The 19,451-nt window shown below is 42.1% G+C and overlaps 1 pseudogene; it reads left to right on the top strand.

The window, feature by feature from the left end:
- The first annotated feature begins 4,074 nt into the window (after positions 1 to 4,074).
- Positions 4,075 to 4,976, top strand: LOC117516481 (annotated as a pseudogene).
- Positions 4,977 to 19,451: the final 14,475 nt, after the last annotated feature.

The raw sequence follows: 19,451 nt of genomic DNA on the forward strand, positions 1-19,451 counted from the left end.
TTTTATTTATTTATTTTTATTTTTTAATTAATTGTATTGTCATTTTATGCAGGGGGACAACCGCAGTGATGCCACTCAGCACATCCTAAAGATTCTGGTTGTCCATGGGCCGGATGGAGAAGATCCAGTGGATGTAGCCATCCTTCTTGAAGGCCAGGAGATGTTGCCAGGATGCGGCAATGGTGCCAAAGCTTGTGCACTGCTAATGGGACTGATTTATGCCCTCAACCTTGCATACCCCTCACCACTGTGCTACACCTGTGAGGTCTTTCAGAAACTTTTCTTGGAACTGGATGGGATTAAGTTATCCCCAAAAGTGCAAGCTTTAAAGTTTAAATTGTTGTCTTAAATTTTGTAGCCAAGGAAACGGTATATAACAGGGGTGGGCAATGAGGGCCGAGACACTGCAGGTTTCCCTTGCAACCAATCACCTCAGCAGGTGGGTTGCTGATGAGCATAAACACCTGATTGTCAATGAAATCACCTGCTGAGACACCTGATCGTCAATGAAATCACCTGCTGAGGTGATTGGTAATAAGGAAAACCTGCAGTGTCCCACCCCTTCATGACACAATTGCCCACCCCTGGTATATAATCTTAGCTGCCAGTGTTCCTCATGCTTCTCTATCTTACAAAAGACTGAAAAGACTATAGCAGCTTTCTTGGACCCTCTGTTCAGACGGCAGCTTGTTTTTGTTTGTGCGCTTCACTGTCCCTACATTTTGAGGACTTCAGCCTGCTGGCTGGATGTTATTGATGACTGGTCTTGGCCCCCGGGCCATACATTTGATACCCCTGGTTTAAAGTACAATGCCATCGTGCTGTTTTGAATGTTGCTGTTGGGCTGTTATATTTGAAGAAAAGTTTTGTTATAATATTTGAAAAGCTCAGTGTTATAGTTCTGTTATAATATTTGAAAAGCTCAGTGTTATAGTTGGAAAATGCTGTTATAGTATTTGAAAAGCTTAGTGTTTGAAAAGTGCCATTATAATATTTGAAGAAAAACAGTTATATTTGGAAAAATGCACTGTTAGAATATTTGAAGAAATGCACTTAGAATATTTGAAGAAAATTTCTGTTATATTTTATGAAAAGCACTACAATATATGAAGAAAAGTGCTGTTATATTTTATGAAAAGCACTGTTAAAATATTTGAAGCAAAGTGCCGTTATATTTTATGAAAAGCACTGTTAAAATATTTGAAACAAAGTGCCGTTATATTTTATGAAAAGCACTGTTAAAATATTTGAAACAAAGTGCCGTTATATTTTATGAAAAGCACTGTTAAAATATTTGAAACAAAGTGCCGTTATATTTTATGAAAAGCACTGTTACAGTATTTAAAGAAAAGTGCCTGTTGTGTGTTGGGGGGGTGTGGCTGGACATTTTGGTGTTCTTTTCTTTTCTTTGCTCTCCAGGTGGTATGAAAACTGATTTGTCTGTGGAGAAGGTGCTGGCTGAAGAGTCCTTCACCCTCATCAACGTTATGTGCAGCACCTGTGGATGGTGCTCACATGCAACCTTAAAGACTTTCAGCTGAAGCAGATAATTAAATGGCGTTCTGCATTTAATCCATGTGTGATTCAAGCAGAATTGCCAGGAACTCGACCTTGTGGTGTTCGTTTGTGAGACGCTGAGGACCGCGCCTGGGTTTGACATCGTGCCTGTGAAGGAAGAAGGGTGAGGGACACATGCTGTCAGCACACATCAGAGGTGAATAATTGTTTGACTAATTGTTGATAGTAACTTGGTATTTTGTTACGCAGTATATTTGAATTGTGATGAGAATTGTGCAGCTCGCTTCTCACTGCCGTGGCATGTGGACAACTGATCCTCCACCTGTTGTGAGAAGCTGCTCATTTACATAAAGCTTAAATACAGACCTGAATGTGTTGCTGATAGTGTGTGTCTTTTGAAGGATATTGCTTGTAACTGCTGACTTACCTCACCTCTTCTATCCTTCGCAGAGAGTCGGTTTGTCGTGTCCACCTGGGGGGTGTTTGGCGGTAAAAGTGAGTCCAGAAGCACCGGGCTTCGATCCTTTTGGGCGCTGGAGAGCGTGCCAGCCTTCACTCCACCAGACTGACGCTGTTTTAGTTTGTACACGTTGTTATGCACCAAAGGGTGGAAGAAATAAATTGTTTTGTTATTGGAACCGCTTTCTGGTTATTTTAGCGCTGGGTTCCGTCAGACGCAGGTCCGCTCCTCAACCCGCGTCGACACATAACAGTGCCATTATAATACAGGGTGAACACAAAAACACTCCTTGGTTTCAAATATTTATAATATCAAAAGTTACATGAATATTTTTACAATTTTGAAGAAGAATCTGCAATAGAGGAAAAAAAACTTGAGTTTCTATAACTAGATATCAAAATTGTGAAATTATCCATGTAACTTTTTGATATTATAAATAATTGAAACAAATGAGTGTTTTTGTGTTCACCATGTATTTTAAGAAAAACAGTTCTATTTTGAAAAGCTGACATTTTCCATTGTTGTACAGTAGTTGAGTTTGTTCAAAACATGTTTTAAAAATGACCTGTTCAGATGTGAACTTTTATAAATAAATGTTTATTCTTCTGTACTCAAGTTGTGATTTGTGATAAAAGTATATTATCTGGTTACATTGATCAAAATAAGCATAATTTACATAATTATAATGAGTAATAAAACATGATACAATTTATTTAATTTTAAATGGTAGAAACATTAAGGTCTACTTATATTTTTCATTACAGTAATTATTACAAATAGATTTACTTAATATGTTCATGTTTGATTTTCCTGCCTATGGAAAAAAGTCATTTAATTTTACTTGATTTGTTTGCGTAAATACAACATCTAAATTATGTAGAACAGCATAACATTTACTTAATATCTTCATGAACTTTAAGTTCTTTAGTAAGTACATTTTACTAGATAGTGCCAAGTAAGTTGAACTTGATATTACAGAAGTAAAATTTACTTAAAAAATGATGTAAATCTTACAAGTTTGTTTTTTCAGTGTAGGCAGTTTGCACATTTCCTCTTCTGTACATAATCCTTGTGAAAAAATCCTCATTTAACAACTGGTTTTCTGCTCCCTGCTCTTGGGTTCGTCATCCACTCATGCCCGAACTGTAACAATTTTATGATTTTTGGGGTTGAAAACATGCTCATTGCCCACTCACATGTTGATGAGAACAGAAATTGGTTTAGAAGTTGAGTCGGCTGACTAATAAAAAAAGAATGACATCATTCTGATGCAACGTCTTCAACTGACACCAGTCGTGCTGGAGATCAGTGAGCTGCTCATGGAGCTGATAAAAACTGTCGGCCACCTCTAAAGCTTCACATCTCCAGAGGTAAGAGAAGACACACACATACACTATTACACACAGTGTGATGTTCGATCTGTTCTGATGGAAAACAAGTGTCAGTATTTCCCAAACCAGCCAAACAGCTCAGTGATTTCTTATCTTTTATTTGGTTTTTGTGACTGTGTTTCTTGTCTTTTGTTTTCATGCAGTCAGGTTTAATTATTATTATTTTTTGAAGGTTTAAATTTCCATCTTATTGCATTATTGTGTCAGAATTTCAGCCCCTGTGTTCTCTGTCAGCACTCAGTTCATAAATTTTCTTTCCATGACCTTCTCTGGGATCATCTCTGTAGAGAACCAGAATTTCAGTGCAGTTATCCTGAATCTGGAAGGGTTAAAGGTCAGCCTCTAGTCTCCTCTTCTGTCAACCTTTGTGGATTCAAATTATTGCTGCCTTAATGTTCATGTTGTCATGGTTAGAAATAACCACACGTTCTTTAAGTACAGAACCTCACCTCCTCAGACCCTGCCTCCACATACAGGGGCATCGTTTTTATTTCACAAAACCTGATTCCTGTTCAAGCTCAGGTTTTAGGAGTTTCATTTGAGCTCTTAAATGAACATGAATTACAAATTTTGTTGACTTAGAATATTTTTTATCTTGAAGGTTATTGAACAACAAAAAATACTTTAAATTGCAAAAAAAATAAATTCCAGTTGACCTCAACATTTTCTTTGGCCTTAATGATTCACTATTGTGGTTTCAGGATGATGGAAAACTACACTTACAACAGTTTGACACTACAGCTGGAGAGACTAAATATCTCTGAGGATTACGTTCATGCCGTCTTTGTCGTCGTCTTTTTCACCTACATGTTTATTATGGTGGCAAACGCAGGCATCACACTTCTGATTTTTATCAATAAGAACCTTCACCAGCCCATGTTTCTGCTTTACTGTAACCTGTCACTTAACGACATCCTGGGAAACTGTGTTGATTGTTGATGTCCACATCTGAACGCATCATTAATTTTCACGAGTGTGTTGTCCAAGCATTCGTTGTGCACTTATGTGGAACTGCTTCTCACACTGTGCTCATGATTATGGCTTTTGACAGATACGTGGCCATCTGTAATCCTCTTCACTACACCACCATCATGACCAGTAAGATGGTGTGGAAGCTGTCGCTCTCTGCCTGGGGAGTGGGTTTTGTTCTGGTCGGGATTCTGATCGGTCTGTCCGTCCGACTCAACAGATGCAGGACTCTGATCACAAATCTTTACTGTGACAACGCCGGACTGTTCAAACTATCCTGTGACAGCGTCTTCATCAATAATGTCTACGGTCTCACCTTCACTGTGGTCTTATTTACGTCTTCTATCAGCAGCATCGTTCTCACGTACACTAAGATTACAGTCGTCTGTCTGACCAGTAAGAACAAATCTCTGAACAAGAAGGCCTTAAAGACCTGCAGCACTCATCTCACCGTCTATCTGATCATGATAGTTTGTGGATTTACCATCATTATTCTACATCGCTTCCCACAGTTCTCTTCTTACAGGAAAGTCTTTGCCGTTCTGTTTTATCTGATTCCTGGTAGCCTCAATCCCATTATTTATGGAATACAATCTTCAGAAATCCACAAATCCTTCTCAAAATTATTCAGAATTTAACATTTTTCCTCAATAAATCAAGCATTTTTTAGTAAATATGGACTGAAAATCACAGAACATAAAATACCAGGAATATCTTGACATCTTAACTAAAATCAGAATTGTGATGTAACTTTGTGGTATTTTCCATTGACCGGTGTTCTTTATGTTGAACACATTTTAACTCATTTCCCTTGCATTCAGTGTCCAAAAATAATAACTATGAGTAAATAGTTCACATGTTTATTGATGCACTTTGAACAGAAAACGAGTCTCTCTTTTTTTTTTTTTTGTACTCAGCTCTTTATCTTCGAATTTTTGGCCACTGTTGTAGTATTATTATTGTATTATTGGAGTTTCTTTTGCTTTGTTCTTTGATTCCTAAGAAAGCACTACCTGAAGAGCTGTTGTTATCATTATTATTATTAATATGTATATGTCGCGGACATGAAGAACGAAGCTCTTAAACACTTTATTTTTCAGTAAATGCTTCAAAGGAGCATTAGCGGCCTTCCAGACCCCCCAACTATGGCCCTCTGTAACCCACCATCATTTTAAGCATTTTTCTTTATTCGGGTCTCTCATTCCTGGAAAGTCCTCACCATCTCAGTTAGGCTCTTCACACTTTATTTTCATTACATGCTTCTAGGGGAGCTTCACCAGACCCAGACCCCCCTAACTACGGCCCTCTTTAACCCCCTGTCACTTTAAGTATTTTTTTTTTATTTGCCTATCACATGCCTGGAATGTGCTCACCATCTCAGGTCCTTCAGAGTTTATTTTCAGTAAATGCTTCTAGGGAACATTATCAAATTTATTATCCAATGAAAGACTTGTTAGCAGACATTTAATGAGCCTTTCATTGGATTCAGGTGTGTTGGAGCAGGGAGACAACTAAGAGTGTCAGGAATGTGGCTCTCGAGGACCGAACTTGGCCACCCCTGGTCTACTCCATGCAGATTTACCATAGAGTGCCATACTGTTTGTATTTCTTTATAATTTATGTAAATAAATTCCAAGACATATTCAGTGGCAGTTTTACCATCAGAGAGCCATTTCCAAAGCTACCACCAAAGACTGTCGTTGATGTTAAAGGGGAAATACACAGTATTAAGAACAGGGGTATATAAACTTTTGATCAGGTTCATTTGGGTAGTTCTCTTGTCATTTTGATTTAAAAAGAGGAAACACAGTTGTTTGACAATAAATGGCTTCACCCAACCACTAACCATGAGTGAAAAAAAAGTTTTTGTGTTGTCATTCATATTCTCTTAAAAATGGCCAAAAAAGCAAAAATTCTGCCCAAGAAGCTCAGGTTGCTTCTCCATTATTTTCAATTGGAATCATTGTGAGCTGCAAAGCTTCATGTTCTTTAACCAGGGCTTAATTTGAGGGGGAGCAAGGCGGAGCGCGCTCCAGAACCTTGGACGCGTGCTCCGGAACCTCTGACGTTGGCTCCGCCAGCTATTTATACTGGATCCGTGATCTGCCACCTCTCTTGACTAACAAAATATTTTTAAAAAATCACCGCGATTGCTCTCTCTGCCAATCACACCGCCGCCCTCCTGTCTGCTGTGCGGAATTGTGCCAAATCTGGCAACAGATCCAGAGGCTATGCTCGCAGAGCTCCGTGGCCACCGAGAGAGGACTTGGATTCTTTGCGGGTCCCGCATCCGTACCCCCGGAGGCAGTGAGTGAAGGGAGAGCCACGCATTGTGTTCTGCGTGTGTCTGTTTATAATCTTCTCGCACAGAAGAAAAAAGAGAGTGTTTACACAAGAGAGAAAAGTGAGAAAATGTTAATGCCTATTTGAGAAAAGTGTGTAGTGAGGGGTTTTACAGCCTTAAAACATATATAATAAGTGTAAAAAATACCACTACTTCCGGATTTTGTTTATCGCGGGTTATGCTGCGTTCACACTGGGCGTGATCAGATGCTACAAATTCGTGGGGGTCGCGTGGCGACGGATGCGCCTCCTTCGCCTGGTGTGTCGCTCTGCTTGGGTGGACTTTCGTTGCGAAAATTTGCCCCGGTGCGTCATCAAATAGGAGGAGCTTCCATTCCGCTCGGCGTCAAGTCATCATGATGGACCTTTCACATGGAGTGAGTTGTTGTGAAAAGCTCCCAATACAGAGAGTATCATTATTTGCTGCAGGAGCTGCATCTGGATGACGCCCGCTTTTAGCGGTCCTTCCGCCTCTGCGGGACCCAGTTTGAGGACCAACTGTCCCGTTCACGCGCGCACATGTAAACAATTTAAAAAAAAAACTCCACTGCTTGCTGCAGCTCGCTCCTCCCCCAAAAAACTCTGTCATAATTGTGTTTAGAAACCAGTCACCATTTGTTTTATTATACATCTGTGTAGTTAATTAATAAAATATTCTCCACACAGATGATTCGCTAGTGCATGCACGTAAAGAAAGAAAGAAAAAAGAAAGAACGAAACTCCGCTGATTGCTGTGAGGCTGCTCCTCGCTCTTTCCCAAAAAAACTATCATAATTGTCTTTAGAAACCAGTCACCATTTGCTTTATTATACATCTGTGTAGTTAATAAGTAAAATAATCTCCATAGATAATTCCCTCGCGCGTGCACGTAAAAAAAAAGAAAAAGAAACTCCGCTCCCCGCTGCTGTGGGGCTGCTGCTCGCTCCAAAAACTCTGTCATGATTGTGAAATAAAGGACAAAAGAGACATAAGTCCTGCTCACAGGCTGCTACCAGATACAGGACATGTTCACATCCTCAGTCAAACTCCAGACATCTCCACGTCACTACATATTCAGTCCCTGATTGGTCATCGCGGCGCGACGAGATGAAAAAGTTCAGATTTTTCAACTTGGGGAGGAGGGCAACACGACGTGACGCAACGCAATATCACGCCACAAATATGCAAAAGGCTCAAAATCGCTTCACTCGCGTCGCGCTCCGCGGTTTGGCGCCAAAACGCGTCCTTACATAGGGATTACATGGCAACCTGTGGCTGCAGTCGCTCACGTCGTGCCCGGTGTGAACGCGGAGAACACAATTCCTGCGATAAACGAGGGACCACTGTACATCATTAAACAGGAATTTGTACTCTATCCGGATTTGGTGTGACTCGTGTTATTAGGCCTACAATACATGCCCAGTTTATTTTCGGTGTGGCGCACAGCGTTGTTCGCAAGCCCCTGACTCCCGCCCTTCTTTTTTTTCTGCACCGGAGCCACCCATCCTCTGCGCTCCGGGACCTCCCACTTTACAAATTAAGCGCTGTCTTTAACGTCTTGCTTTTGTCAAAAACTGAGTGCCCTCTTTGTTCCAGAGCAATATATATAAGATGTGTGAAATTCGGTTTGCGTTTATTAAATTCCATGCATCGTAAACGTAGCAGACATGGACAGATTATTTATTTGGAATAATAAATGATCCGTATGAAAACTGCACGTTTTCAGGGTCTCTACTGCCATCTACTGGCCAGTAGTGTTCATGGCAGTATTCGCCCTAAGTACTAAGCGTCTGGGCACCAGTAGATGGCAGTGTTCTATTTATTTTGACCCCGGTTATATCAGATGGTTGTCAAATCAAACAGACCTTTTTATTTTTTGCAAAAACCATATGGATTTGAATCACATGTGAGCGCATCAGCCAAGCTTGAACCTTCGTGCGCATGCGTGAGTTTTTTCACGCCTGTCAGTTGAGTCATTCGCCTGTGAGCACGCTTTGTGGGAGGAGTGGTCCAGGCCCCTTGGCGAATTTTCATTGTCAGGAAAATGGCCGAGTGACTGCCGCTTTGTGCCATCAAAATTTTTTCATAAACTGTGAGAGACAGCCAGGTGGAAACCATTTGGAAAATTCAGATGGCTTTCAGTGAAGATCTTATGGGCATCACACAGATTAAGGAGCATTACAACTGGATTAAAGATGGCCCACAGCGGCTGAGGGCGCGCCGCACTCCTAGCGGCGATCGACAGGCTGAAACGACCAGATCATTTCCAAAGCGAAGGCTGTGTTGATCCGGGACGTTGTGTGACTACCAGAGAAATGGCAGAAGAGGTGGACATAGCACTTTTTCGGCACATTACACTGTTACAGGAGATTTTGTAATAAAAGACGTGCGGCGGAATTCGTTCGTCAGGACGGAGCCACAATGGCGCAGAACAAAAAACACCTCTGTGTTGGAAGTCTCACGGGACATGCCCAGCTCTTCCACCATTCGGAAGATTCAGACGGCTTTGGGTGGCTTTTCAGTCGAGTGAGTATCTGAGAAATTGTTGAAGAGCTGGGCACGCCACAACATGTCCTGTGAGACCAACACGGAGGTGCTTTCATTCCGCGCCATTAACGGCTCCGTGGCGAATTCCTCCACTCATGTTTTCATGACAAAATCTCCTTTAACAGTGGAATGTGCCAGAAAAGTGCTATGTCCACCTTTTCTGCCATTTCTCTGGTAGTCAGACGAAGTCCCGGATCAACACAGCATTCAGTTTGGAAATCCAGTCGTTTCAGCCTGTCGATCGCCGCTCGAAGCGTGGCATGCCCTCAGCCGCTGTGGGCCATCTTTAATCTGGTTGTAATGCTCCTTAATCTCTGTGATGCCCATAAGATCTTCACCGAAAGCCATCTGAATTTTCCGAATGGTGTCCACTTGGCTGTCTCTCACAGTTTCTGGAAAAATTTGATGCAGCACTGCTCCAGCTGTTCAGACATTTTCCTCACAATGAAAATCCGACGAGGGGGGAGGACCAGTGCTCACTCAAAGCGTGCCCACAGGCAAATGATGCAACCGACAGGCGTGAAAAAACTCACGCATGCGCATGAAGGTTCAAGCTTGGCTGATGCAATCACACGTGATTCAAATCCATATGGTTTTTGCAAAAAATAAAAAGGTCTGTTACTTTTCTAACAGACCTCTCACAACAAATCATAACACTCAGTAAACCCAGCAGAACAATAACTGGAGTAAGCAGTTTCAACACGATGTGATAGCATGATCCAGAAAAGAGCCATGAGGTCCAGCCATTGCCTGAAATAAAATCCTTACTCACAGTGCTTCTTAATAATGTCAGTTCTGGATGGTCAGACTTATGGACCCACCATCATAGTCGCTGTCAGAGACAAATGTACAACAGCTCTCTCCCACCATGGCACACACCCCTCCTGAGGCCGCAGTTAATTGATCCAAACCCATTTGATCTTGCATTTCCATGATCCTCAGAGCTGACAACTCCACCCTTATGCCTCTAAGAGCCTCAACAGTGGTGTTCACAAAGTAGCTAAATCGGTAATTAAAAGTCTCCACGCGTAGCATGACCTTGCCTATGCCCACCCAGGGGAAGAGTGACAGCAGGACCTTCTGGTCTGTAGACCACAGCTTTGCATCCTGGGGCACATCTGTTCCCCATATAGGGTCATGGGGAGCCAAGTCATGCTTAAAGCGATGACTGGTCGAGAGGTGAGCGGCTACGACGTTGGAGTGCTGAGCCGTGGTTATTGGGGCACATCTGCCTGTCCATCCCGCGGGGAGGGCTATGAAGGTGTTGTGGCCACCACAAAGCCAATACATGTTCACCTGAGCGCAAGTCCCCATCGGGTCCGGCGCTTGGAAGTAATCTATACACTTACCCCCATAGGGAGGTTGAGTATGATTAAAGCTTCCATCCAACAGGCAAGTGCACGGCCCCAAAATGACTTCACACAATGGCTTAACTACCTCACCCAAATTGGTAATTGGACCAGAGAACAGAGGCTGGTTGTTTGCATAACAGATGAGTCGAGTGCCTGGATCAAGGAAAAGATTAGTGTGCACAGGTCTTTCAAGTGACCTTTCCGTATCTAAGAAATGTTTAAACTATATGTTTTTTGGTGCCTTAGTAGTTATATAATAGCCTGTATGTCAGTGAACTGATTGATTAAGCACCATGGGATCAATTGCTGACGCTACTGCATGTGGAAACAAAAGGCTGATATTCAAGAGCAGTAGGGGTTTTATACGTGGGTGTGTTGTAGAAACATGCATCAAAAAACACATAACAATTGTTCACATTCACCTCACTAGCCAAAAACCTAGCATATCTGTACCACATGTTCATCTGATATGGGTTACGTGGCGTATCAAACATCCACTCAAAACTTGATCGTGGTTTCACTTGCTTCTGATCTGAATTGTACTGCGGTTCATACATTTTTTCATACCACCACACAGTAAATGCCACAATTATAGCAATAATTGTCAAAAGCATCAGCAGAGTGCGCACTTTACACCCTGCTCTAGCAGCAAATCTTTCCATAGCTGAAACAGTCTTTGAACAACCTGTTGATATGTCTTTCTCTCTCTCTCTCCTTTTCTTTCTCTTATTTTTTCTTGGGAGAGAGAGAGACAACAGTTCTGGTCTTGAAGATGTCTTCTTTCTTTGGTAACAGTCCAAAAGTTCAGTTTGACAGGTCTGGGCTTAGGGACTGAAGCTGACAGTTCAAAGTCATAGTTCCGCAATTCAGGGTTTTGTGGACTGAGGGAATCAGTAACTCTTTTTATGTTGTTTCCCTTCAGATGTAATGCACAAATCTGTACTATCATCAGTATGTGTAAAGCATGCTGCAATTGGAAGTAAAATAATGTGTCATGTGCTCTGTCCCGTGTCCTGTTCTTGATGTTTCTTTAGGCGCAGGTACACAGGAATAGAACAGGATTTTCTAGTGGCATGTTCTCAAAGAATTGGATTCGTCTGCTTCTTTGTCCTGGTCTGGTCATGTCTGCTTCAGTGCTCTATTTCAAGCTTGTAGTCCGTCTGCTTCTAATCCTGGTAACGTTGATAGGATTCTCCTCAGCTGTAGCTGGTTTCTCATCTGCCTCAGGACCCTGGATGGGGCTTAGGTGTCTTATCTGGTTCAACTTTGGTCTTTGTCTTTGTTCTCTGGTCACCCTCTCTCTGTTGTTAGATGCGATTCCAGCTGTTGCTGAACCCGTAGGCGGTTAGCCGACACCGTTACATGTCATGTCCCTTGTTCAGTTCAGGATCTTCCAGGTATCATTGTGTTTTGCTGTGGGATAGATGCACCCAAGATGACCTCTCTGCAATTTTCACTGCAGTGGGGGTGGTTAGCAGCACTTGGAATGGACCCTCCCATTTCGGAGATGACCAGTTCTTTTCTCTTAATGGTCTTTATCAGCACCCAATCACCAATCTGGATCTGATTCTCAGGGTCCTGCCCAGAAACAGGAGAGTCTGGTACCGTGTTAGAATGTATGACATTCTTATGGGACAACACACGTGTCATATAATCAACTAATCCCTCATATTCACTATCAGGCCCAGTTGTTTTCTCTAAGTCTGATAATCTATAGGGCCTGCCGTACAAAATTTCAAATGGTGTAAGGCCAGTCTCTGAGCTGGGTGTTATATGCATGTACAGTTTCACCAAATCCAAACAATAAACCCAATTTCTCCCTGTTTCTTCCATGCATTTCCTGAGCCTATTTTTAATGGTCCCATTTGTTCTCTCCACTAAACCTGCACTTCGAGGATGGTAAGCACCATCCTCAAAGTGCTAGACCATCCACCTCCCCATCAAGTGGGGGAGGTGGTGGTCTATTGGTTAAGGCAGGGGTGGGCAATCATGTGCCATGAAGGGCCAAAACACTGCAGGTTTTCCTTTCTACCAATCACCTCAGCAGGTGATTTCAATAAAGATCAGGTGTCTCAGCAGGTGATTTCATTGACTATCAGGTGTTTATGTTCAGAGGAGAAGCTCATCAGCACCCACCTGCTGAAGTGACTGGTTGCAAGGAAAACCTGCACTGTCTCGGCCCTCGTTGCCCACCCCTGGGTTAAGGTGTTGGGCTTGAGACAAGAAGATCCTCGGTTCAAATCCCCGTCTGACTGGAAAATCACTAAGGGCCCTTGGGCAAGGTTTTTAATCCCCTATTGCTCCCGGTGTGTATTGAGCGCCTTGTATGGCAGCACCCTGACATCAAGGTGAATGTGAGGCATAATTGTAAAGCACTTTGAGCGTTTGATGCAGATGGAAAAGCGCTATATAAATGCAGTCCATTTACCATTTAAGCACAGTGCGTTTTTGCATTTATTCCCAAGTGACCTGCTAATCAATCAATCAATCAATCAACTTTTTTCTTATATAGCGCCAAATCACAACAAACAGTTGCCCCAAGGCGCTCAAGTGCTGGATGATTTTATTTACAAAATGTGTGCCATTATCACTGTACAATGTTTCAGGTATCCCGTGTCTTGGGATTATATCTCTACAAAGAATCTTGTCTCTTGTGGAGTTTAGCCATGGATGAAGTTGTTGAAGATTTTATTGAGTCACCATGTGAAAATGGTTTGGATGTTTGTACAAAAAAATGTGACAGCACACTATAAAGTTGAAGTTGGTACTACTCAGAGGACTAAAGAATATATTAAATGTAATTTGAAGTCTAAGTTGTTTGAGACTGGGGTTTTAAAGCCTGGTACTGTTGAGCCTGGTGCGTTTGGGGCCTTGTCTCTGTCTTTTGGGATGAGTGCCTCTGGTTTATCTTTTGAGCAGAAGAAAGAATTGCTTTTGTTAAAATTGAAAGCTGAGCAAGAATCTGAAAGATGGCGTCATGATTTGGAAATGGCTAAAATTGAGGTGGAGAGGTGGAAACTTCATCTTATTGTTGAGGGTAAGCTGGATGGTCTGGAGCGCCCTCTGGGTGTGCATTCGGGAGCTACATCGGATGATTTGTGTGATTTGAGGTTGGTTCCAAGATTTAATGAAAAAGACCCAGAAATATTTTTTTCTTTGTTTGAACGTTTAGCTGAGACGCTTGGTTGGTCAGATTCTACACGTATGTTGTTGTTACAGTGTGTTCTGACTGGTAAAGCTCAACAGGCTTTTTCTGCTTTCAATACTGCTGATTGTGTGGAGTATAGTACTGTTAAATCTGCTGTGCTTAAAGCCTGTGAGTTAGTGCCTGAGGTGTATAGACAGAGTTTTCGGGGGTGGAAACGTGGTGAGAAGTCTCATTTGGAGTTTATGCGGGATCTGTGTGCTCATTTTGACAGTTGATGCTCCTTGGCTAATGTTACCACTTTTAAAGGCCTTCGTGATTTAATTTTGTTAGAAAAGTTTAAAAATTCTGTTTCTGAGCATATTGCAACTTACATTGTTGAGCGTGGAGTTAAGTCTGTGGCGGAGGCTGCGGCGCTTGCTGATGATTATTATTTGACTCATTCATCTGGGAGTAGTTTGGGTTGCTCGGGTCCATGTGAAGTTTTTTCAAAAAGGTCTTATTTTGAGTCTAGAAATGGAAGGTTTTCACTGGAGGCTGAAAAAGTTTGCAATTATCGTCACAAGCGTGGACACTGGAAAAGTGACTGTTATTCACTGAAGTCCCGTCTTAAACAGGGTACTGGTAGTGCTAAGCCTGTCATGTGCACTGAATCTGTTGTGAAGGGGCAGGGAGTGGCAAAAGTTAATGCTAAGCCTGAGTTGGAGTCATATTTGCCATTTATTACTGATGGTTTTGTGTCCCTGGTGGACAGTGAAGAGCAGGTGCGCATAAAAATTTTGCGTGACACTGGTGCTTTTGACTCTTTTACTGTAGCTTTTGCTTTGCCATTCTCAAATAAAAATTCTGTTGGCTCAGACATTCCTGTTATGGGGATGAGCATGAATGTTTTGAGTGTGCCACAGCATAACGTTATGCTACATTTTGATCTTTTCCAGGGTGAGGTGGCTGTTGGGGTACTTCCAGCCTTACCTGTGGACGGTGTGGACATGATCTTGGGCAATGACATTGCAGGTAGCCGGGTGTGGGCGGATGTCTCTCCACCTGTGAAGGTGACTGATGTTCCTGTACTGTGTAGTAAGCCTGATGAGAATGAAGTGTAGTTTCCAGACATGTTTGGCAGTGGTGGGCACAGTTCCAATAATCCGATAACAGATAATTATTGAAGATAATGTTTTCATTATCGGATTATCTTTTTAGATAACTTTACGAACCATTATCGGACCAGTTATCTTCCGATAAATTTTTGTCTGATAACTTCTAGATCAATAAGATAGTAAACAAAGCTGAACAGCGACAAACATTTTTAAAATTTAAAATCATTGAGCACCTACCTTGTTAAAAGCTTCCTAACAGATGTATAGTTCTTTTCTCTGCAAACAGAAGAGAGCTGCTTCTATGAGAAACTGCTCTATCCTCTACAGGCAAAGGAGAACAAATCACAAAAAAAACAAAACATTTCTTTTAACACCATACTGATACGCTGGCAATATCACCCAAGTCATCCAGAGGCATACATATTTAAGTTATGGTTCAAATTTTAACCAAATTAATTTCAGACAAGTTATTTAAAATTACTGTCACATCTGAAATTTTATAAAGTGAAATATCAGATATACGTATGTTTTAGTTTTAAACTAATGTGCTAATTTTTAAGGTTTTAGTGAGCACATGCTGTGCCCAGCAGTGCATTATGGGTAGGATAGGGTCATCTCAGTACGTTCACGACAAGACAAATGCATTTGAGACACTCTGTTCAGGCTCCACAGACAACAGCATTAAACTCTAGTGCCTAAAACTCTTGTGAATATATTCTCTGGGTTTATAGAAGTTGTTATTGTATTTGCGTTTGTTAAATTCCAACCATCTTAAATGTAGCAGACACGGATTATCTGGAATTTTGTTTTGGCAAGTTTTCATGGTCTTTACTGCCATCTACTGGCCAGTAGTGTTCATGGCAGTTCATGGCAGTATTTGTCCTGAAGCTGGGCAGACACTGTATGACACTTCCAGGGCTCCGTAAAAATGCCTGTTTTTACAAATAAAAATTTGAAAAAGCAAAAGCACATTTTTCTGTAAACAGCAACACACGACACACGTCACATTAACGTGTTGGTTTACATAATGAATGACTGAACCAATCAGTGTTTAACAGAGGCACATTTTACCCAGAATACTTTGCGATCTGTCTGTGATTGTTACAAAACCTCAGAATTAGTGCATTATTCAACATTAAAAGATATATGTTATATTTTAACTTTATACATATGACAGAACTGACATTAATGGAGTTATTCTATCGGTATTAATGTTATTTATAAATCAAAACCATAGGTCAGCACTGCTTTATTTTCCAAGACCTCTGCCTGACCGGAGCATTGTGAATGGGTAGAGAGCTGGGCTTTGGCTGCGCTCAGCTTGCTTCTGTGCTGGAAGCCATGTAGTAAACAAGAGCTTCCAGCAGGGGGCAAGATGTTTAAAGACACAAGTGTGGGCTCATTGTTTGAGTCTGTTGTCGCTTTTGATGCTACCAGAAGCGATCATGGTGTTAAAACTCAAATTCAGTTTATTAGTAGTTGCAAATGTACCAGAGACAATATTGGAATTTATTGGTTAGCTGTAACTTCTGATACATTTTTGGGTGGTTTATTGTTTTATCTTTATCAAAGATAACTTTTCAGTTATCTGATTATCTGTTATTGAAGTAAATTTTTTGGTTATCTGTGCCCACCACTGGTGTTTGGTGCTTGTGTGGTGACCCGTTCAAAGAAGCAGAGAGATAAGTGATGACTCTAAAAATGATTTGACTGTGCCTGTGGCTCCCTGGTCTATTTCTTGCAGTGATTTGGTAAAGGAGCAAAAGGAAGACAACACTTTGGCAGCTTTGTGGGAGGAGGTTTGTTCTGCAGTTGAGGTTAGGTACAAGTCTCATTGCTACTTTGTGCACAATGATGTGTTGATGAGAAAATGGACACCTCAGTTAGATGAGTTTATTGGTGATCCTGTGTATCAAGTGGCTGTTCCTCTTAAATTTCGGAATGTGGTTTTACAGATCTCTCATGATCAGTCTGGACATTTGGGGGTCAGGAAAACTTATGACTGTGTTTTGAGGTATTTCTTTTGGCCTCGTTTGAAAAGAGATGTGTCCAAGTACATAAAATCATGTCACACGTCAGTTGACTTGTAAGCCCAACCAGTCTTTGAAACCAGCTCCGCTTTGTCCAATTCCAGCTATAGGACAACCATTTTAACACTTGTTAATAGATTGTGTAGGCCCACTGCCACCGTCTAAGTCCGGTGCCTGTTACTTGTTGACTGTGATGTGTCTGAGCACTCGGTATCCAGCTGCATATCCTCTCCATAGTATTACTGCAAAATCTGTGGTCCGTGTGTTGTCTCGGTTTTTCTCTATTTTTGGTGTCCCACGTGTTACAGTCTGACAGGGGATCGAACTTTTGTTTGAAATTGTTTGCACAGGTCCTTAAACAATTAAATGTGACACATAATCTTTCATCTGCTTGTCATGCGCAGAGTCAGGGCGCGCTTGAACGGTTCCACCAGACTTTAAAGGCTATGTTGTGTTCTTTTTGTGTCCAAATGCAGGGTGATTGGGAAGAGGCCTTACCATGGATGTTGTTGGCTGCTCGAGAGGTGATCCAGGAAAGCACAGGGTTTAGCCCTAATGACCTGGTATTTGGCCATAAGGTCCGTGGTCCCCTGGCATTGTTACAGAATGGTAGGAGAGATTCTGACCCTCCTAGTAATTTACTGGATTTTGTGAATGGTTTCAGATATAGACTGTATTTGGCTCAGGAAACTGCTAAGAAAAAGCTTGCGGGAGTGCAGTCTAAAATGAAAAAGCGCTATGACTCTAAATCCCCGTTTACACATAGACGGTTTTGTCGGTGGGTAGTACGTAGACTGAAGTTCACGGTAGTTCCGGCTGTTTTCACGATGGAAAGGAGTGGAGCATTTTGCCGGCGTTTTGATCGCCGTACTATCTGCAAATAGGCGGATAAAATGCCGTTAAATCCGTTAAATTGTCTGCCTCTGTCGCCGGTTAAAACGCTGTTGTGTACGCTGATGTGGGCTCTATCTCCATTTTATACGCCGTTGATTAGGGATACAATGCCGACCGCTGAATAACGGCGGTGTAAACTGCGGCCCTACAGGAAGGGACAGGATGAAACGGTGATTAAAAAGTATTAAATGCCATTGTTCGCGTTGTCTCTGTCATCACGCGAATTCTCTGGGAGCGCTCCCGGAATTATTCGACATGTTGAATAATTTTTTCGACGATTCCCGATGAAGCCGGAACTAAGCCACGCCCCCTAGCGCTGGCGTTAACAACAGCGTTTGATCCCTAAGACGGCCCGGAGGAGCCAAAAATGCTTCCGGGACGCTTCCGGGAGCTCTTACCGTCTATTTATAAACAGGGCTTAAGACGGAGCATAGAGAGTTTTTTCCTGGTGATCAAGTGCTGGCCTTGATGCCGCTGGTTACATCTCCTTTTCAGGCAAAGTATTGTCCTTATTCTGTGCTAAAAAAGTTGTCAGATTTGAACTATTTAATTTCTACACCTGACCATAGGTCACGCACAAAACTATTCCATGTTAATCTTTTGAGGCCTTATGTTGCTCGTGAGCCTGTTGACTCTGTTTTGAAGCTTGTAGCTCATCATGTCTGTGTGTCTGTTCCATCAGCGTCTCCAGTTGTGGCAGAGCTGGATGTTGATGATCTTCCTGTTCCGGATGATGCCATTGTAACTGGTCGGTTGAAAAATACAGAGTCTTTGGAAAAGTTGGAAAGATTTTTGGGCCATTTGGAGCCATTGCAAAGAGATTAGTTGGTGCAGCTAATTCATAGCTTTCCTTATATTTTTGGTGATACTCCATCATGCACCACTTTGTTAAAGCACAACACTGATGTTGGAGATGCTAAGCCTATAAGGCAAAGATTTTACAGAGTACATCCTGAAAAACGTAATCATCTTGAGGCAGAAGTGGGGTATATGATTGAGAATAACATTGCGGTGCCTTCTGATTCTAGCTGGGCTTCTCCTTGCCTTCTGGTCCCTAAGTCTGATGGGAGTCCACATTTCTGCACTGACTTTCGTAAAGTAAATGCAGTCACAAAACCTGAGGACTGTGTGGACCAAATGGGGGGGGGGGGGGGGGGGGGGGGCGCTTGGTGACCAAGCTGGACTTGTTAAAGGGGTATTGGCAGGTTTTCCTGACAGAAAGGGCCAAGCAGATTTCTTCTTTTATAACCCCTAGTGGCCTATACTCGTACAACGTCATGCCATTTGGTTTAAGAAATGCACCGGCATCATTTCAGCACCTTATGAATTTAGTTGTGCGGAACTTAGAAGGCTGTGCTGTGTACCTCGACGACCTGGTTGTTTTCGCAAATAGCTGGTGGGAGCATATGGAGCGGCTTGGAGCTGTGTTTAACCACTTGGCTCAGGCCAGTTTAACTGTGAAACTGGCTAAATGTGAGTTTGCTAAAGGCACGGTGGTATACCTGGGTCATGTGGTTGGCCAGGGCACTGTGAGGCCTGTGCGAGCTAAAGTCCAGGCTATTGACCAGTTTCCTTCACCCACTACAAAAAAGGAGCTAATGTGGTTTTTGGGGATGGTGGGCTATTACAGGTGTTTCTATAAAAAATTTTCTACTGTGGTAGCGCCCCTGACTGATCTTTTAAAAGGAAATGTAAAATTTGTGTGGTCTAATCCTTGCCAGAAAGC

Source organism: Thalassophryne amazonica, chromosome 9 (assembly GCF_902500255.1).
Source record: "Thalassophryne amazonica chromosome 9, fThaAma1.1, whole genome shotgun sequence".
NCBI classification, from domain to species: Eukaryota; Metazoa; Chordata; class Actinopteri; order Batrachoidiformes; family Batrachoididae; genus Thalassophryne; species Thalassophryne amazonica.